Source organism: Pinus tabuliformis, chromosome 5_2 (assembly GCF_031772625.1).
Source record: "Pinus tabuliformis cultivar Carrire ecotype Pingquan chromosome 5_2, CPIR1, whole genome shotgun sequence".
In the NCBI taxonomy this organism is placed as follows: domain Eukaryota; kingdom Viridiplantae; phylum Streptophyta; class Pinopsida; order Pinales; family Pinaceae; genus Pinus; species Pinus tabuliformis.
In genome coordinates, this window is record NC_142306.1 from 244,431,248 (window position 1) to 244,453,309 (window position 22,062).

A 22,062-nucleotide genomic window follows, 5' to 3' on the forward strand; every position below is an offset into this window, starting at 1 on the left:
ACAGTGAACATGAACATACAGTAAAGGCTCAGGGGGAGCTATGGTTATGAAAATTCAACATTTTAATTTCTCTATGCAGATCTTATGAAGGAAAATCATGCATATACGTGAGATTTGATCTAGATAGTCGCGTATGTTTCTCTGAGATGAAGAAACAATGGGATAGACTCAGGGAGAAGTTATGATATGCTTTATTAAGTTATTATTTGGATTTCTAGTTTTGACATTGGTTGGTTATAGTCTGTTGATGCTCATATACTACCTAGAAGTGTTATTAGCTTATGATGGTTTATGAGTTGTTGTTGCAATATGATTCTTTTGATGGCTTTGCCGATTGATGAAGATGGATATGATCAGACCTGATAGTGAATAATTGGCACAAGTTCAGGGGAAGCATTTGTTATGCTTCTAATAGTGCATTATTGGAATTACTATTTCTTGAGCATTCCCTGTTGCATAATGATGTCCATATATCATTGACGATGTATAGTTGTTCCTGCTGAAGACACATATGTTGTTATTATTTAGTCATCAATGATGATGAAGTCTGGGATATATATTGGTTAAATTTGTACTTAGTGGAGTTAATTCTACATAAAGAGGATATGCATACCATGGAACTTATTGACATTGGTTGATGATCATGAGTTTCACTCGCTACTTATGTGTTGTTGTCATTATGTCTTCAATGATGCATAGGTTTCATATGGTGCAGTGATGGATGATTCCTATAGTGTTGTTCTTGGTTCTCACATATGTTACATGGTGATGATACATGTATGTGTTATGCTACATATGGTATGTTTCTTTAGGATTGTGGCTCTTTGTATGTAGAGCATGTTGATATTGATGATATGAGATGAAGGAGATAGTTCACTAACAAAGCTTGATTGCACAGTCTTATGCTTGGTTGATGATGGCGAGTTCATACATCTATCTCTATGTCATAGGTTATAAATGATGGATGGTTACTTGAGTTTAATATTGGTAAATGTTGGCAGGAAAAGTTCCCTAAGGTAATGGTTGACAACCTCAACAAAGGAGAACAAGATAATCAACAAAGAGAAGTCAAGCAAGCATGCCAAACATATGAATTACTAAATGTGCACTTGGAAACATACGCAAAGGTCCTATGTTTGATGATGTTCACATAGGGTCAAAACCATATCCTTCCTCTAGAATGAGCATGCCTACAAGTCAATTCACATAAGCATATACATGATAGATAATCAATGTGCATACATAAAACATATGTTAGATAATCATATATAACCATACAAATTATAACTCATGAGACAATAACATATTAGGAACAAGACATGAGATTCTTTATTGATTAACAACGATAGGTAAAGGAAAGGTACAACCTGATCCAAGCCAAAGAACTGACAAAGCCTTCCTTATATAGCCCTTCTCTTATACCCTTTAGGCCTACCCAAGGGGTATATATATACCACCTGAAATTAGTTGATTCAATTGTGCTACAGGCTCCTGTAGGTGGGCTCTCGATAAAACCCGTCAACCCCAACTGAAAAATAGCATATTATTTTATTTTTTCATATTTTAAAAGGTATACATGGGTATATAGTTATAGAACCCTCGTATGTACACGCTTTTGTATGGACATAGTCGCATATGGAATTTAAAATATTATTTTTACTATAAGATCAAGTCTTCATGGGAAAAGGCTGCCCAAGGCCATAGAAGAGCATCAAGTCTGCAAGAGTGCTAAATGATGTTATAACATATGCCCCCTAACATATGAAGTCAGAAGGGGTACATGATGGCCAAAATATATTAAATATAAAGAGAGGAGTCATCCGAAAACCCGAGAGGAGATCACCAGATTCCAGTTCATCGAATACCTATGGAAGGATTTAGAAAGAAAACTCATGTCTGAGGTGGGCATACCCATGGTAAAAAGTAATAAAGCATGTAATCAGATCCAAAATGTATACATAAGTGAATAAAAGGAGATGTAGAATACAAAATGCATCATAAAATCATAGCCACAAAAGAACACAGTGGAGTTGTGTCTCAATATCACATATAGAAGAATATTCAATCAATGATGCAAGAATATTGTATATTCAATGATGCTACATAACTAGTCCTCATAAAATTACCAAGTCATATAGGTGGAATAGTGGTACTACATAAACTCGGGTGCCAACGTATAGGATTTTTGTGAAGGATTGCAACATATAAGGTGGAAGGTGTCACTGGAAAAAAACTGAAGGAGTTGTGAAGTGAACCAAAATGATGACACAACCCATGGTCTTCAACGACTGAAGATGGTACATTGCTACACTATGGGAATAAATGAGCTGAAGTCAACCATGTGAGAAATCATTTGATTACCGATTATTGATGTATACCATTAAAAAACATGAGACAACTTACCAATAATGATAATGAGTGTCAAGATACCCGAGTACAATCTAACAAGTGTGAATAAATGTGTTGAAGTTGAACACTTGAAATAATCTATCAATCGGGAGACATTGATGTATTCTCACTATCGATAGCGAAGTAGTGTACCACTAATCACTAAAAACCCTAAGGTACTGAAAAAAGGACTCTAGACCCTATTCCCAGAGCAATGAGTCAGATTTGATGGAAAAAGATGTTCTGGATAGAAGGAATTAAGGAATCCCACATCAACTAGTGCGAGTGTAACCCACAGACCAATAATTTTGAAGAACTCAGATGAAGAGAATCGAAGTAACCGTTCCAAAGTACATTTCCAATGTACAAAAGATGTGGCTAGTGCACAGTAGAGATCCTTTGAACCAACCAATAATGAAAGCTGACACAAAGGCGAGGAATCCACTAATAGGGTCAAATGGAAACCAAGGTACTACACAAATTTCAATGTGTGATAATTTAAGATGACGTCAAACACAAGCGAAACCACTCAGTCAAATACCCATGGTACTAATCAATGTTGAGCAAAAGGTCACCTATCAGTGATGTAAATAGGGTCAGGGTGCAACTCTAGGTCTACTCTTAGAATAATTTTTTGGAGTTGATAAGAGCACATCTACTAGTAATAAGTCAATGGGGACCTCCTTAACCAACACAAGTGAAGGAAAAAATAGTTGATGTGATACTGAAGATAAATTGATAGACCGGGTATGGCTGACATAAATGTGTCAAGAGATACTGTAGAATGGTCGAAAATAGGTTTACTTCCGTTGAACAAAAACACGACTCAATGTGACTTTATGGCAACATAAGATAACTTTGTATAAGTTTGCAATGCAAGGGGAATTAACAAACTCTCCATACGGTTGGAAGAGATAACCAACCATAGGAGGACTGACTCATGGACAAGGTTATGGATTCCCTAAAGCTAGATTAAGTTCCTTCCTAATAGGATATTAGGAGAGGGAACAAATTCAGGTGACCTAATAGCCTTCCAACATGACGTAGACATGATGCATTTGGAGGCCCCTTCATCAACTACAGTTCAAAATATGGTATTCTTCCAATATGTAGATTTAATATGGAAATCCATGTGATGAGGGAATCTAGCCTTAACATTTGACATATCAAATGTGACTACCACAGAATTCTTAGGGTCTACTACTCTGATCATAGTGAGAAAATGACCCCTAAGTGCAAGACATGATTGGAGTAACTCTAACGCCGACATGACACAGGGGATCTGAGCTAAATCTTTGACAATAGAGTAGTTTTGAGCAGCCATCGCATTGGGATTATAGGTCAAACGTTTTGAGGAGCCTTTTAGAATCCAAGGTATAGGCTCTACTGCGGGCCTCTCAATATGCAGAGGTTTCGAGGTATCAAAAATAATTTTAGCTTTAGAAGGTTCTGCCTCTCCATAATCACAAGTTCTCGTTGAAATATCAACATGAGACTTAACCATGTATACATTCGATGTATATTCCTCATCCTGGTTTCCCCCTACATGGGTTCCAGCACTAGCATTCATGCCAGCAAATAATTGTTTCCCTTGGGGAAAAGGGTTGGTAAGCACAACCTGGGAAATAGAAGAACCTTGTTGAGCTAACAAGTGCTGAGTGTCCTGAATCTTGGGGAAAATATGGGTAAGGTGATCCCCACTACATAACTTACATGGGAACTTAACCTTATTCTTAGATTACTTTTTTCCCTCACCAGTGTCATCACTGGGTTTATTAACATTTCCCTTCCCTCCCTTATCTTTTTTCTTCCCATGTCCCTTCTTCTTCCCATCAGATTGTTGATTTCCTTTGGGATTTGAGGACTGGACAACATTAAATGTTAATGGTTGATAAGGAGTCGACACAGATGACGAGTTTGTGTTGCAGAAGCAAATTGTAAAGACAAATTCTATAATTGATTCAATAAACTAGTTTCATTGCTAGCGGTTGATCCTACAACTCTGTTGGCATGGGGACCCACTTTTGGCTTAGAGAGGTCAATTTTTGACCTAGGAGAATCAGAAAAAATATTATAAAGAACTCCTGAATGGAAGTAGATGAGATCTAACTGTTGGGATCTAAATATAGGATGTTCTTCAGTGAACACCCCAAAAAGTGACACATCCTTAGAAATATCCAGTTGCAATGATTTCAAAAACCATTCCAGAAGAAATTCATCAGGGATATAGGCCTTGATCATTCTCTTCCTTCTACGCCACTCTTGAATGTGGTCAGAAATATGTGTAGCCTTGTCTTGCTCAAAATTTTCCAGAAGCTCAGTTTTGGTGTCATAACAGACAAGAAACTAAAAATGGTTTAGAAACATTGTGGCTAAATCACCAAACATAGAAAATGTACCCCCCCTTAACTCGATGTACCATTTAACCACATTTCCAGTTAAAGTGCGTTGGAATAATCTCAACCTAATTGAATCATCAATTAGGGAGTTAGAGGAGCACCATAAATGGAAAGTGGTTATATGGTCAATCAGATCCTCACCAAACTTACCTTCAAATTTAGGAATATCAGACAGAATTTTATGATCCAGGTGGCTACAGACACAGGCAGAAGTCCCAGAGGACTCAGAAAGGGTCAAAATTCAAAGTGATCAAATTTATCCCAAACCAGTACCAGATCAAAGTGCTCATCACCTTGATTCCAACAATGTGAATGACACTCAAATATGAGCTCATATGAGGGAGAACGAACCAGTCAAAGTTTTGGTCAAAGTTGGGCAATGGGCTAGGTTTAAGTGTCCTACAATTTGACCAACCCCGGGGCATGAAACCTAGCTCTCAAAATCGGGTGAATTTGTTGGATCGTTAATTTTTCTAATATCCCCTATATTAGACAAAATCAAAAAATCTATTATTATATCAAATATATATATATATATATATATATAGATATATATAAAATTAGGTGGTTGGACATGACCCTCGCCACCTCCATCAAACCCACCAGCCTGTTTTACATATGAAACAAATTCTTATTTAAATTTGGGTCGATGGGCCATGACCCCCGTCGACCCTCCAACCACCCATCCACATGTTACGATACATAGTAAAGGGGTGGGCGGGCCACCTCCAGTGGACCTGGCCCACACCCAACACTTGCACTTATAACATGTATTGTGGAGCCGGCGGGGATTAAACCCGCCCGACCCGCGTGGGCCGGCCCCCACTAAGCGGTCCCATGTGATGTAATCATTGTACAACGTGTAACCCAAAACGATAATCCAACCAACCCAAAACATTAACCAACCACATTTAATACATGAAACCAAACACTACATTAATATAACCAAACCATGTCAAACTTAACTGCATGTTGTTTAAAAAAATTGTGTTATGTGTATTTTTGGGAGAGGCAAGATTTGATACCCTGACCTATCTTCCTCCAATATTCTGCCTAACCGCCATGCCACAGGTGGCAGCTTTGTAAAGTCTGCCACCCCACCACCATATAAACCTTCTTTTCAGTGCGATGGGGGTAGAAGAGGATGGAACGAAGATGAACGGGAGCATACCAACGGTGGAACCGCGAGCAGATGCAGTTCCAGGAGGATGGCATGTTTTTCAAGACATATTTTTTAATTGATTTGCAAGTGGAACCAGGAGAAGGGAAAAGAGCAGGCGGAACCCTGATTGAGCCAAACTTTTAGAATGGCGAAATTTTGCCAGTGTCCAAATTGGAAAAAATTTATGTCGATCTTACACCTCTTAGTGACACAAACCTAATGGCGCAGACTAAATTGTGATCTAAGAAGTAGATCTTCAGATGACCCAGAGGAGGGAATCTTTGAGGAATCTAAGGGGAATCTAAAAGATTCCTATAGCCCTAGATTTCCACTTTCTGAGAATTTAGAAATTTGACAGTCAATTTTACCCTATTCGATGCCACAAATCTGATTGTGCATTCAGATTTTCCATTTGATCATTTCATTGTTCATCCACTTTTCAAAGTGGAGTGCAGGTGTCAGCACTCAATATGTGAGCAGTCATTTCCATGAGATCTGACGCTGTGCGATTGATGGTACGGCCAGCTTTAGTAGTTTGACATCCTTTTCTTCAGATGGACCCAGGATGTGAGGTATATGCAATATGTTCATGTACTTCTTTTGGTATGAGATGCATTGTGCTGCATAAATCCCTATTTGATGTTTGATGTCGGATCTTGTTTTCTTCCTTGTTTCATGATTCTTGCTTGATGTGACATGGAATGATGTGTGGGATGTACTTGTTGTCATGATTCGTCATGTTTTTTTTGAGATCCATTTGTCATCGTGTTGATAGGATACTCATGTGTTGCCATGTATGTTTGCATTGAGATCCCTTTGATGCCATGTTGGCGGGATGCTCATTATCAACATGCATGCTGATAGGAGTCTTTTTGTGCATGAGAGTTCCTGTAGTGGAACATCTCATGGAGCCACTCCTGCGTGAGGGTATTTTCCTTGTATGATAGCGACGTCACCAACTATGTACATCATCACTATTGACAACACTTAATTCAGCTACCTACACCATCTTGACACTGGGGTTCAGAGACGTAGTCCCTCTTGGACGAACTCCATTATCAATGTCTTGTGTTTTATGTTTCTAATTCTTTTCATGTTCCTTTTTCATTATAACATGCATATATGTTCACTTATGCTATTTTAAATGCAATTCTAACAACATCACGAAAGTAAAATATCTTGGTTAAATCCGGGAGTTGAGTCAACTCGGATCAAGTTTGGTATTAGAGCATTCTTTGCGTGAATGTGAATTGCAAGCGTGAACAATGGAACATGCAGTGACAAAGGATGAAAAAGTGATCTACGAGACCATGCTCAAAATTTCCCAAAGGGTGGAAATAATGTATGAAGCTATACAAAAAGAGATAGAGGAACAGGAGTGATTGCAGCTTCAGTTGCAAGCCATGGAAGAGGCCCTGGAAGAACTGAAGCACAAAAAACAGAATCTTCAAATAGAGAACGTTGAATTGAAGATGCTTCTACATGAAGAGAAAGAGGAAAAACATAGTTTGCTACAACAATTGTAGGCTAAGGACGAGACCTTGGAAACGCTACAGCATGACCCATGTGAGGTAAAAAGTAATTCTCTAAATTCATGTATGTGTCCTAATGATGATTGTGTTTTTTTTTAAAACCATACCACAGCAATTGGCTCCAAACTATTGAAGAAAATGGGTTATGAAGGAAAAGTCTTGGGCATTAGTTGCTAAGGCATTGTCAACCCTATCAAAGTAGAGGAATTACCTCATCAGGCAGGACTTGGTTATGTCGGAAAGGAAGTTGTGGAATGCGCCATGACAGCTAGCGAACCACCACCATCAGATGATGAGAATCCATCATCAGTTATTTCCAACTCAACAATGGAGGTAAAATATGTTGATTTCCTTTCAGTTTCATCTTCACATAGTATGATTTCTGTTGGATATTTGGAGATCCCAATTATAGGGACAAACATGAGGCTCCTTACCAAGATGAGGTATAAGGAGGAAAAAGAACTTGGTGTTAATAACCAAGGCATAACTCAACCATTGGAGGTTGTGCAGAGACCTCGACTGCAGGCTTGAGATACACCGAAGGAGAATGCTCGAAGGTGTCAAATTCTTCTGAGACATCGTCAAAATCGTCGAGGAAAGAGAATGATGGGAACACATCCCCATCATCCCATGGCAGTACCCATTGCAGGGAAAGAGCTGAGGCAAGCTCTCATCTCCATAATGACACCAGAGGCAACAAGTAAAGGTATAACAAACCTCAATATGCGAATGTTCATTTCAATTATAATCATGTTGTTAATGATGAACGTAAAACATGGCATCGAAAAACATGTACCTTTTGTGGATTACATAATCATGCATTTTCTAAGTGTTGGAAAAGAAAAACAACACACAAAAGGAGGAGGCATGAAAGACCCTCCCAATAGCAGGAAAAGAAACACGTTAAGTAGATTTGGAGGAAGAAGACCTATTGCAGTAATTGCGATAGAATTGGCCATCAAAGAGCCACATGTTGGAGGCTCCATCCAGAGTAGTGCCTTAAAGACAAAGCGTCAGTGCATGAACCAGTTGAAAAAGTTGTTCGACAAGCAAAACCACCACAGGGGGATGACCCATTCACATCAATAAGTGAAAAATGGTTTCTCGATATGTTAGCTTGTCATGGTTGTGCTTTTGTAAATAATTTTTTGCATTTTGAAATGTAAAAGTGATGATGTTTTTTCCATCACTTGTTAAGCAACAATGATGTCTGGTCTTATTTTGTGTTGCATGTTAAATCATGTAACCATCACTTGTTAAGCAACAATGATGTCTGGTCTTATTTTGTGTTGCATGTTAAATCATGTAAGTGATGTTGTGTTTCCATCACTTGCCAAATAAAAAATAGTTTTTGGCCTTATTTTTGTAAATCATGTGTTGCAGTAATGATGTGTTTTCCATCACTTGTCGAAGCAACAATAATATTTTGGCCTTGTTTTCATAACTGGGGTACTGTTTCCATTTTGATGTAAACTTGTCCACCGAGTATGTGTTATAAACTTGTGGCAAGTATGGGATGCTTGGGTCATTAGTTGGTCATGTAATTTTTCACAAAAAAAAACAATGTACTACAGGTTTGTAGTGGTGGCAAGTATCGGCTCATCGCTTATGGCTCCGAAGGACAAAGGTGAAGGAGAAGGAAGGGTGACATATCAAATACTTATAAGTGCAGACAGGTTACAAAAAAGTGGTAGATTATTTTCATGCTTTTGGAGTACCAAAAACTCCTCAGTGGGGAGGATTGATCCAAGGGGCTCCAGACACAAGCAGAAGTCCCAGAGGACTCAGAAAGGGTCAAAATTCAAAGTGATCAGATTGCTCCCAAAACAACACCAAATCGAAGTGCTCATCACCCTGATTCCAACGGTGTGAATGACACTCAAATCTGAGCTTGTGTGAGGGAGAACGAGCTAGTCAAAGTTTTGGTCAAAGTTGGGTAGTGGGTCAGGTTTAAGTGTCCTACAATTTGACCAACCCCGGGGTATGAAACCTAGCTCCCGAAAGCGGGCGAATTTGTTGGATAGTTAGTTTGTCTAATATCCCCTATATTAGTCAAATTAAAAAAATATATTATTATATCAAAAAATAAATAAATAAAACATATAATTAGGTGGCAGGCCATGACCCCTGCCACCTCCATCGGACCCACCGGCCTATTTTACATATGAAACAAATTCTTATTTAAATTTGGGTCGATGGGCCATGACCTCGGCCGACCCTCCAACCACCCATCCACATGTTACGATACATAGTAAAGGGGTGGGCAGGCCACCTCCGATGGACCCAGCCCACACCCAACCACATTTGCGCTTATGACATGTAATATGGAGCCGGCGGGGATTGAACCCACCTAACCCACGTGGGCTGGCCCCCACTGGGCAGCCCCATGTGATGTAAGCGGTGTACAACACGCAACCCAAAATGGTAATCCAACCAACCCAAAACATTAACCAACCGCATTCAACACAAACCAAACAGTACATTAATATAACCAAACCACGCCAAACTTAACCATATGTTGTTTAAAAAAATTGTGTTATGTGTATTTTTGGGAGAGGAGGGATTTGATCCCCTAACCTCTCCACCTCCAGTCTTCCACCTAAATTCCATACCATGAGTGGTGGCTTTGTAAAGCCCGCCACCCCACCACCATATAAACCTTCTTTTCAATGCGATAGGGGTAGAAGAGGACGGAACAGAGATGAACGGGAGCAGACCAACGATGGAACCGCAAGCAGATGCAATTCCAAGAGGATGGCACGCTTTTCAAGACACATTTTTTAATTGATTTGCAGGTGGAACCATGAGCAGGGAAAAAGAGCAGGTGAACCCTGATTGAGCCAAACTTTCAGAAGGGTGAAATTTTGCCAGTGTCCAAATTGGACAAATTTTATGTTGATCTTACACCTCTCAGTGACATGAACTTGATGGCACAGACCGAATTTTGATCTGAGTAGCATGTATTCATATGACTCGGAGGAGGGAATATTTGAGGAATCTAGGGGGAATCTAAAAGATCCTTGTAGCCCCAGATTTCCACTTTCTCAGAATTCATAAATTTGACAGTTAATTTTACCCTATTTGACACCACAAATCTGATGGTGCATTCAAATTTTCCATTTGATCATTTCATTGTTCAGCAGGTGTCAGCATTCAATGTGCGAGCAGTCATTTCCATGAGATCCGATGTCATGAGATTGATGGTATGACCAACTTCAGCAGTTTGACATCCTTTTCTTCAGATGGCCCCAGGATGTGAGGTATATGCAGTTTGTTCATGTGCTTCTTTTTCTATGAGATGCATTATGCTGCATAGATCCCTATTTGGTGTTTGATATGGGATCTTGTTTTCTTCCTTGTTTATCATTCCTGCTTGATGTCATGCAGAATGATCTGTGGGATGTACTTGTTGTCATGATTCGTCATGATTTGTTTGATATCCCTTTGTCGTCATGTTGACGAGATACTCATGTGTTGCCATGTATGTTTGCATTGAGATCCCTTTGATGCCATGTTGGCGGGATGCTCATTATCATCATGCATGAGTTTATGTCATACTGATAGGAGTCTTTTTGTGCGTGAGAGTTCTTGTAGTGGAACATCTCATGGAGCCACTCCTGCGTGAGGGTATTTTCCTTGTATGATAGTGATGTCACCACCTATGTACATCATTACTATTGACAACACTTAATGCAGAAGCCTACACCACCTTAACACCGGGGCTCGAAGACGTAGTCCCTCCTAGAAGAACTTCATTATCAACGTCTTGTGTTTTATGTTGATGATTCTTGTCATGTTCCTTTTTCATTACAACATGAATATATGTTCACTTATGCTATTTTAAATGCAATTCTAACTGTTAGCACTCAAATCTGCCTCAGGCTGAGGAAGGCAAAACTCGAGGCAACATCATACCACGCTCAGCCTCGTAGCTAGCCCTACGAGGACAAGAGAGGGCTCTCTCCGGGTCTATCTCGGCAAAAGGTTTTCAAAGGGGTTGAGATGACCAATAAGGAATACTGATCTTAGGCTAGGTATTAAGTACAGAGGTTTAAGGGTGATTTTTAGGGTTTTTGTCGAATCAAAGGAAAAGGCAATTTTGGGTGCGGGGATGAGACACAGTTTCTGTAGAGGTCTGATTGGAGCAAGGTAGGCAGTTGTTTTGATGCTTTTAAAGTGATGAGGTGAATAGATCAGACAGGTGAGGAGCTAAGGAGAGCAAGGAAGTCTCAAGGATTCTCCTTAAACTGAAGAAAAAATGGAAAATTAAACAAATTTAAAGGCAGAGCATAGCAAATTTATGGATTCTACCTTAACACTTCATTTGTTCAATTGCAGAAGATGAGAGAGGGAAAATGATACACATAAAAAACTTACAAGTACTGAAAGAAGCACACCATCAAGACATAAAGCCACAAGAATTCCAAATAGTGTTGCAAATCCCTGGTCTTCCCTTTGCCAAAATGCTGAAGTAAAATGTACAATAAAGTCTCAAAGCCTCTTCCCAAAGAGTCCAACCCTAAAAATGACTAAGAAAATACATAATATAGGCAAGCTAACCCATTCCATTGCCTCTAGGGGTCGAGCTCATCATCCTAGGAGCTGTTTCAACCAATTTTAAACAAAGCACTACAATCTAGGCAGTCAAAACAACTTGCCTCTATTAGCTAGGAAACCAATTCATTCATTAATTTTTTGCTATTTTATGAATGAATCATCTAGAATAGGTAAATAAGTGTCAAGTCAACATAAAGTTACATTAATTACATCAAAGAGGGTGAAAAATCCCATCACAAGTCAAAACTGGTCAAAATTGGGCGAATTCATGAGCTGGAAGGTGAAAAATGTGCAAAAAATCCTGATGCGTAGCGCGCCTGAGCCCTACGCGTAGCGCACATTTCCACCTGCTTTTGGGGCACTTCCTGGCATCCAAATTGAGCTCAGGTTGGCTTGTTGGAAAGCCCTGGATGTCTACTTTCCAACCCAAGTAGAATTTTCTAATTTGATGTCCATTTTCCCCTCCAAAAGTGCATTCTCCCAAGGTTGCTACCTGTGTGTCCAAAAAGGGGCAGTGAGGTCATTTTTTGCATGTTTTTTGACCTTTTGGGGACCCAAACCTTGATGAAATGCCTTGGCAGTGTCTGAGCAGGTGTATTTCATCATAACAAATCCAAAAATGCAAACCTTTCATGATTTGGACCTCCCAATTTTAAGGGTAGCGCGCGGCGCGTTACACGTTGAGGCCAAAAACCTGTTTTTTACACAAAAATTTCAAAATTGACAAAATTTTCCCCAAACTTGTTGAAATTTGGGCTGGGGGTCCCCAATCAAGTACTATGCTCAGTCAAAGAGGCTTCGACCAAAATTTGGAGTGGATCGGGCCTTTTCCACCGTTTTAGTGCCTTGCTCAATCGCCTCTCAAGGATCTTCATTTTCGCTTTGCAAACATGCATGCGGGCCCAGTAATGATTCTTCATATGATGAAGCAAGTCTTTGTCTCTATTGGCTTTCGCCAACAACCCCTCCAAGTGTCGATTGGCCTTCTCAAGCAAAAATTTCCGCGCAACAGGTGTCATATCACCCGGTCTTTTATAGGCCAACCTACGGTCTTCACGGATTCGTTATAGCTCTATAAGTGTGTGCTCGTCCTCTAACTGTTTATTGCGCTGCTCTAGATACCTGATATATGAAGCTATCTCATCATGACTAGTAACAAAACCTGATGGCTCACCTGAAGGCCTCTCCTCATGCTTGGGCTTCTTGCCCTTATCCTGTACCTGCGGTGCTGCTGTCGAAAGCGAGGCCCCTTCCACATGAGGTGGAGATAACACTCGCTATGCTGATGAAGTCAACGAGACCCCTTCCACCCCCGGTGGAGATAGTACTCGTCGTGTAGATGCAAATAAGGCCCTGTGTCCTCGCTGATATGTCACACATGCTGGAGCGCTAACATGCTCTATCTCAGGAATGTCAAACTGATGTGAAGGCCCTCCCTCATCATGAACAATCTCAGGAGGTGGTTGTGGCGCTGTGAAAAGGTCACGAGAAATAAAATCCTCCCAAGTAATGCCCTGCTGTGCCAACTGATGCATCACTATGATTTTGATCAATGCATAATGATAGATGCTTTTATGCTGATGTGTTGGGCTCTTCCTTTGTACTAAAGGCACCATCCTCTCTATGTTGCGACACATGAAAAATGGAATGTTCATCATACGTACCCTTGTAAAATGCATCAACAAACGGACATGGTACGCGTAGAGACGTGAGAATCTGCCCTTGCAACTGAAATATCGAATGATGAGTTTCATCAATGGTGCATACTCATCCCTTAGGAATCTGAAAGGACAAACTGCAGTCAAGTGTCTTACACATACGGGCTTAATATATGGCTCATAGTGAAATCTGTCTAACTGTTGGCGTTTACTCCATTCCTCCCCTACATTTGGTATCCCAGTGGCCTGAGCAATAGTCTCGGGTGACAAGGTGAAATTCACTCCGGCAAGGTTTACATGACCATCCTGCAAATGTAGAACAAATAAACGGACTAGTTCCCGATGATGCTGGATTTGTGAGATCCGCTCGCAGTATTCAAAACATGATTGATACCGAAAACAGTCCATTGCAAGTGGACAAGCTTGCAATTGAGCCAAAGAGGTAGGCTCCTCCCTGACATGCCGACCACCTTTGCCACCTTTGTGATACCTCCTTAGCACACTTACCTCTGGTGTAGAATCACTATCATAATCCTGCTCATAAGCTGACTCGGTCTCTGACATGTTATATATGCTGATATACAACTGTGTGCAAAATTTGACTGTAGACTTTTTCTTTTTCTCAAAATGCTGTGACCAAAGGGACACAAATATGCAAGGGAAATGTTAGGAAAGGGGAAACATTAGGGAAATGGGGACAATGGAAATAAAACAAGGAATTTAGGGAAGGGAAAGGACATGAAATCCTTGAAGTTTTAGGGTTTGGGATGAGGTAGGGTAAGAAAAATATGTTTGTAGTAGAAGGGAGGGGTTAGGATTTGAGGGAGAATAGTGTAGGGTTTTATGAGGAATTATTGGGGAAAATATCGGTGAATATAGGGGATAGGGAATCAAAAGGAAATAGGAAAATGAGAACCCTGGTTAACATTTATTTTTGAAACCCTACAGCAATCTTGGCATTTAAATCCTTACAGAAAATTAATGGACAAGGAGGGTTTTTACACTTGGTTTTCCATGGAAAATATATCATAATCTCTTACATAAACCGTCCAAAAACCTAGAACAAGCCGTGAATGTAAACCAACCTGTGATTTGATGCTTGAGAAGAGGCGTTTTAGTGATTTCTAGCAAAGTTCTAGGCATAAACTTCAATGCGTAGCGCGCCTCACCCAACGTACCACGCGCTCCTGATGCGTAGCGCCCGTGCAAAATTACACTGAAAATTGCGGCCTGATGCGTAGCGCGCCACCGATGCGTAGCGCGCCCAACCTGATGCGTAGCATGCCCTGGAAACGGCTCGATTTTCCCACAAACTCGCAAAATCGCCTTAACACAATGCTCTTTGCTTTTGGAATGTAGAATGGGTTGCAAATGAGGAGAAATATCTTCATATAGACTCCTTGTTGATTTTTCCTTAACCCAAAACCCATTTTCTTATGTTCGGCTGTTGACACTTTTTGAAAATTAATAGGCTTTGACCTTTTTGGTTTCCCCTTTAAAATTGGTTGAAATAATGATTTTCTCTGATAATTTTTTTGCAGGGATAGCTCTGATATGCTCTGGCAGAGGAGACCAAGGCTGCACTTGAACGATTGAAGAACTGAAAATTTTGACAATTTTTACAAAAATGAGATGGCGACTTATCTTCAAAACAAAGTTTTCAAGAGAAGTCCTAATTCAGTTGTACAATGATGAAAATTATTGAAGTGATGATCTATCAAGGTCATCCCTCTGACCTGCTAGTCTTCTAGGACTTTTCAAGACAAAATTGACTCAACCCTAGACCTAAGACCTCAAAATTTAAAACATGATTGTAAATGTCCTTTGAAGACTTATTTTAATAAACAGGCCTGAACCAGTAGTGCCAAGCACAAGGGGAATGAATGAAAAAACCCACTTCATCAGAGTATTGGCATGCCTAACGAAATGCAACTGACTAAAACTTATGGGACACCTAATCATGAAATGAAAAAGAGCTTTGATCTCTGACGGAGGGATAACTAGACCGACTCTAACATTGGCTCCAATGGGGATGGTAGCTCCTTGGAGATGCCAAGAACCGCAGATCTCTGTAAGAGCTAGACAGTGCCTTCGTCCATTGGGCTATGGAGTCAAAACTCAAGCTAAAATTCATGACTGAAAACCGACACAAACTAACTTAACAAAAAGACTGAACACTGACTCACAAATGGCTCATGACTGACTTAACTAAAACAAGAACTTACAAAGCTTATGGAAGGGCAGCAGTCCATCAAGATTTGAAATCATGATGACAACCACCTATGTTTCTTACAAGACAATATACCATCAAACTATTTCAAAATGCCAATGCAACCAATCAAGCAGATGCCTTCTTGATTGATTCCCCTGATCAAATCTTCTGGTCAATAGTACAAACCTATCACTAGGCATCCAAAAACATAGTTGACCATGGCTGCAACAAAACACTGTAATAAACACTTTCACTGCTGGCTTTAACAAACTTGCTAGAGGATCGTAAAAAAGATGAAGATTTGCCATTGCCACCTCCTGCTGAAAGATAAAGGTGTCCTTTGTTTCAATTCCTGATCTGCCTTCATCATGTGCTTCGGTAAAAGTATGCTCATGGGCTTCAAAAAACTCTGAACAAATGGATGGGCAGATCTCTTCTTGGAAAAGCATTTCAGCACATGAAACATATGAAGAGGAATCTGAATGGAAATCCTGAATGTTTTGTTCTTCTGTGGTGTGAATGTGCTGTAGGTCATTTGTATGTGATATGACGGCCAGGTTTTCATGTTCCTTATTACATTCTTCAATCATAAGGAAAGAAAATTCAGATGATCCTTGAAGCACAATATTATCATTTATGTTGTCTACCACAAATTCATTCAGAGAAACTTTCTCACTTACTTGAAGGAAGACCTTGTCTTGTTTTCCACAGAGGAAATGAACTACCTCGTCATGAAGATCTAGTGCTGGTGAGATGAGAGAATTTAGGTCTGCTACTTTGTTTTCTTCATTTGAGGCAGCCGTGACAATACAACTCTCTTTTATGAGATCTGGAACAACATGTTTTGCCTTATCACAATTTATCTCTTGATTTGATTTATTATCATCACTTTCTGAGATTGGAACATTACTTTCCTGCATTACTTTCATGCTGTCTTCTTCTATGGACAAATCTGAAACAACATTTTCTCTTTCATCATTTTCAACCATATGGAAATCTTCAGCCTGCTGATCTTGACAAGTATCCTCTAAGATTTCTGTGTGCTGCTGAAACGGATTTTCATATAGGGCTTCCATGGTCTCTTCATCCATGAAATTATCATCTTCATAAAACTTCTCAAGGCTTTCAATAAAACTATAAGCATGCTTGCAACAGTCTTGAACTAAATTTAATGATGGATAAGAGTCCTTATATCTTTCAATGAACATAGCATGAAAATCCTTTAAACAATAAATACAAGCAGGTGGCAAACTTTCATACCAAGATTGGGCTTTACCTTCCAGAGTGGCCATGAATATCTTCATCAAGCAATCTTCAGGAAAATCAACCTTCAACTTGCGAATATGCATGTGAAATCTAACCAGATGTAGAGCAGCGTCCTTCCTACCATCATCTTTAAATGTAGGCAAATTCCTTGACCAATCTACCTTCGAAATTTTATTTGGAAAACCAGGGATGTGATCTCAGCTCATAGGAGCATATCTTCTTGCAACCCGATCCATCTTGAAAAGCTCAAAGCTACTAATCTTCCTGCAGTGAAGTCACCATGAAGCATTGATCTCTGGATTTTTCAGTGAATGAAGTCGCCAGGTGAATGATTTCAGCCTTGCCAGTGTCTGATCGTTGTCCACCATCAACAATCAGATCTGAAATTGATACATGTACTGGGGTAATTAACAAGTTTGATGTCACGTTTACAAGCTAGACCGGAGATTGACTGAAGCAGCGTTTATCTACTTCCGCTAATGCAAAGCAAAAGCGTTTCGAAGGCTACCTGGCATAACTCAGGCTCCGTCTGTAGCTATAAAACAAATGACATCAACAAGCAAACCATTTGTTCTTCCCCAGTATGGTTGCCACTATGTTTTCTTCATTTCTACCTCAGGCTGAGGAAGGCAAAACTCGAGGCAACATCATACCACGGTCAGCCTCGTAGCTAGCCCTACGAGGACAGGAGAGGGCTCTCTCCGGGTCTATCTCGGCAAAAGGTTTTTCAAAGGGGCTGAGATGACCAATAAGGAATACTGATCTTAGGCTAGGTATTAATTACAGAGGTTTAAGGGTGATTTTTGGGGGTTTTTGTCGAATCAAAGGAAAAGGCAATTTTGGGTGCGGGGATGAGACACAGTTTCTGCAGAGGTCTGATTAGAGCAAGGTAGGCAGTTGTTTTGATGATTTTAAAGCGATGAGGTGAATAGATCAGACAGGTGAGGAGCTAAGGAGAGCAAGGAAGTCTCAAGGATTCTCCTTAAACTGAAGAAAACATGGAAAATTAAACAAATTTAAAGGCAGAGCATAGCAAATTTATGGATTCTACCTTAACACTTCATTTGTTCAATTGCAGAAGATGAGAGAGGGAAAATGATACACATAAAAAACTTACAAGTACTGAAAGAAGCACACCATCAAGACATAAAGCCACAAGAATTCCAAATAGTGCTGCAAATCCCTGGTCTTCCCTTTGCCAAAATGTTGAAGTAAAATGTACAATAAAGTCACAAAGCCTCTTCCCAAAGAGTCCAACCCTAAAAATGACTAAGAAAATACATAATATAGGCAAGCTAACCCATTCCCTTGCCTCTAGGGGTCGAGCTCATCATCCTAGGAGCTGTTTCAACCAATTCTAAACAAAGCACTACAATCTAGGCAGTCAAAACAACTTGCCTCTATAAGCTAGGAAACCAATTCATTCATTAAATTTTTGTTATTTTATGAATGAATCATCTAGAATAGGTAAATAAGTGTCAATTCAACATAAATTTACATTAATTACATCAAGGAGGGTGAAAAATCCCATCACAAGTCAAAACTGGTCAAAACTGGGCGAATTCCTGAGCTGGAAGGTGAAAAATGTGCAAAAAATCCTGATGCGTAGCGCGCCTGAGCCCTACGCGTAGCGCGCCTTTCCACCTACTTTTGGGGCACTTCCCGGTATCCAAATTGAGCTTAGATTGGCTTGTTGGAAAGCCCTGGATGTCTACTTTCCAACCCTAGTGGAATTTTCTAATTTGATGTCCATTTGCCCCTCCAAAAGTGCATTCTCCCAAGGCTGCTACCTATGTGTCCAAAAAGGGGCAGTGAGGTCATTTTTTGCATGTTTTTTGACCTTTTGGGGACCCAAACCTTGATGAAATGCCTTGGCAGTGGCTGAGCAGGTGTATTTCATCATAAAAAATCCAAAAATGCAAACCTTTCGTGATTTGGACCTCCCAATTTTAAGGGTAGCGCACGGCGCGTTACGCGTTGAGGCCAAAAACCTGTTTTTTACACAAAAATTTCAAAATTGACAAAATTTTCCCCAAACTTGTTGAAATTTGGGCTGGGGGTCCCCAATCAAGTACTATGCTCAGTCAAAGAGGCTTCGGCCAAAATTTGGAGTGGATCGGGCCTTTTCCGCCGTTTTAGTGCCTTGCTCAATCGCCTCTTAAGGATCTTCATTTTCGCTTTGCAAACATGCATGCGGGCCCAGTAATGATTCTTCATGTGACGAAGCAAGTCTTTGTCTCTATTGGCTTTCGCCAACAACCCCTCCAAGTGTCGGTTGACCTTCTCAAGCACAAATTTCCACGCAACAGGTGTCAAATCACCTGGTCTTTTACGGGCCAACCTACGGTCTTCACGGATTCGTTGCAGCTCTATAAGTGTGTGCTCGTCCTCTAACTGTTTATTGCGCTACTCTAGATACCTGATATATGAAGTTGTCTCATCATGACTAGTAACAAAACCTAATGGCTCACCTGAAGGCCTCTCCTCATGCTTGGGCTTCTTGCCCTTATCCTGTACCTAAGATGTTGTTGTCGAAAGCGAGGCCCCTTCCACACGAGGTGGAGATAACACTCGCTGTGCTGATGAAGCCAACGAGACCCCTTCCACCCCCGATGGAGGTAGTAATCGTCGTGTAGATGCAAATAAGGCCCTGTTTCCTCGCTGATATGTCACACATGCTAGAGCGCTGACATGCTCTATCTCAGGAATGTCAAACTGATGTGAAGGCCCTCCCTCATCATGAACAATCTCAGGAGGTGGTTGTGGCGCTGTGAAAAGGTCACGAGAAATAAAATCCTCCCAAGTAATGCCCTGCTGTGCCAACTGATGCATCACTATGATTTTGATCAATGCATAATGATAGATGCTTTTATGCTGATGTGCTGGGCTCTTCCTTTGTACTAAAGGCACCATCCTCTCTATGTTGCGACACATGAAAAATGGAATGTTCATCATATGTACCCTTGTAAAATGCATCAAAAAACGGACATGGTACGCGTAGAGACGTGAGAATCTGCCCTCGAAACTGAAATATCGAATGATGAGTTTCATCAATGGTGCATACTCATCCCTTAGGAATCTGAAAGGAAAAACTGCAGTCAAGTGTCTTACACATCCGGGCTTAATCTATAGCTCATAGTGAAATCTGTCTAACTGCTGGTGTTTACTCCATTCCTCCCCTACATTTGGTATCCCAGTGGCCTGAGCAATAGTCTCGGGTGACAAGGTGAAATTCACTCCGGCAAGGTTTACATGACCATCCTGCAAATGTAGAACAAATAAACAGACTAGTTCCCGATGATGCTGGATTTGTGAGATCCGCTCACAGTATTCAAAACATGATTGATACTGAAAACAGTCCATTGCAAGTGGACAAGCTTGCAATTGAGCCAAAGAGGTAGGCTCCTCCCTGACATGCCGACCACCTTTGCCACCTTTGTGATACCTCCTTGGCACACTTACCTCTGGTGTAGAATCACTATCATAATCCTGCTCATAAGCTGACTCGGTCTCTGACATGTTATATATGCTGATATACAACTGTGTGCAAAATTTGATTGTAGACTTTTTCTTTTTCTCAAAATGCTGTGACCAAAGGGACACAAATATACAAGGGAAATGTTAGGAAAGGGGAAACATTAGGGAAATGGGGACAATGGAAATAAAACAAGGAATTTAGGGAAGGGAAAGGACATGAAAATCTTGAAATTTTAGGGTTTGGGATGAGGTAGGGTAAGAAAAATATGTTTGTAGTAGAAGGGAGGGGTTAGGATTTGAGGGAGAATAGTGTAGGGTTTTATGAGGAATTATTGGGGAAAATATTGGTGAATATAGGGGATAGGGAATCAAAAGGAAATAGGAAAATGAGAACCTTGGTTAACATTTATTTTTGAAACCCTACAACAATCTTGGAATTTAAATCCTTACAGCAAATTAATGGACAAGGAGGGTTTTTACACTTGGTTTTCCATGGCAAATATATCATAATCTCTTACATAAACTGTCCAAAAACCAAGAACAAGCCGTAAATGTAAACCTACCTGTGATTTGATGCTTGAGAAGAGGCGTTTTAGTGATTTCTGGCAAAGTTCTGGGCATAAACTTCAATGCTTAGCGCGCCTCACCCAACGCGCCGCGCGCTCCTGATGCGTAGCTCCCGTGCAAAATTACACTGAAAATTGTGGCCTGATGCGTAGTGCGCCAACGATGCGTAGCGCACCCAAGCTAATGCGTAGCGCGCCCTGGAAACGGCCCGATTTTCCCACAAACTCACAAAATCGCCTTAGCACAATGCTCTTTGCCTTTGGAATGTAGAATGGGTTGCAAATGAGGAGAAATATCTTCATATAGACTCCTTGTTGATTTTTGCTTAACCCAAAACCCATTTTCTTATGTTCGATTGTTGACACTTTTTGAAAATTAATAGGCTTTGACCTTTTTGGTTTCCCCTTTAAAATTGGCTGAAATAATGATTTTCTTTGATAATTGTTTTGCAAGGATAGCTCTGATATGCTATGGCAAAGGAGACCAAGGCTGCACTTGAACGATTGAAGAACTGAAAATTTTGACAATTTTTACAAAAATGAGATGGCGACTTATCTTCAAAACAGAGTTTTGAAGAGAAGTCTTAATTCAGCTGTACAATGATGAAAATTATTGAAGTGATGATCTATCAAAGTCATCCCTCTGGCCTGCTGGTCTTCTAGGACTTTTCAAGACAAAATTGACTCAACCCTAGACCTAAGACCTCAAAATTTAAAACATGATTGTAAATGTCCTTTGAAGACTTATTTTAATAAACAGGCCTGAACCAGTAGTGCCAAGCACGAGGGGAATGAATGACACAACCCACTTCATCAGAGTATTGGCATGCCTAACGAAATGCAAC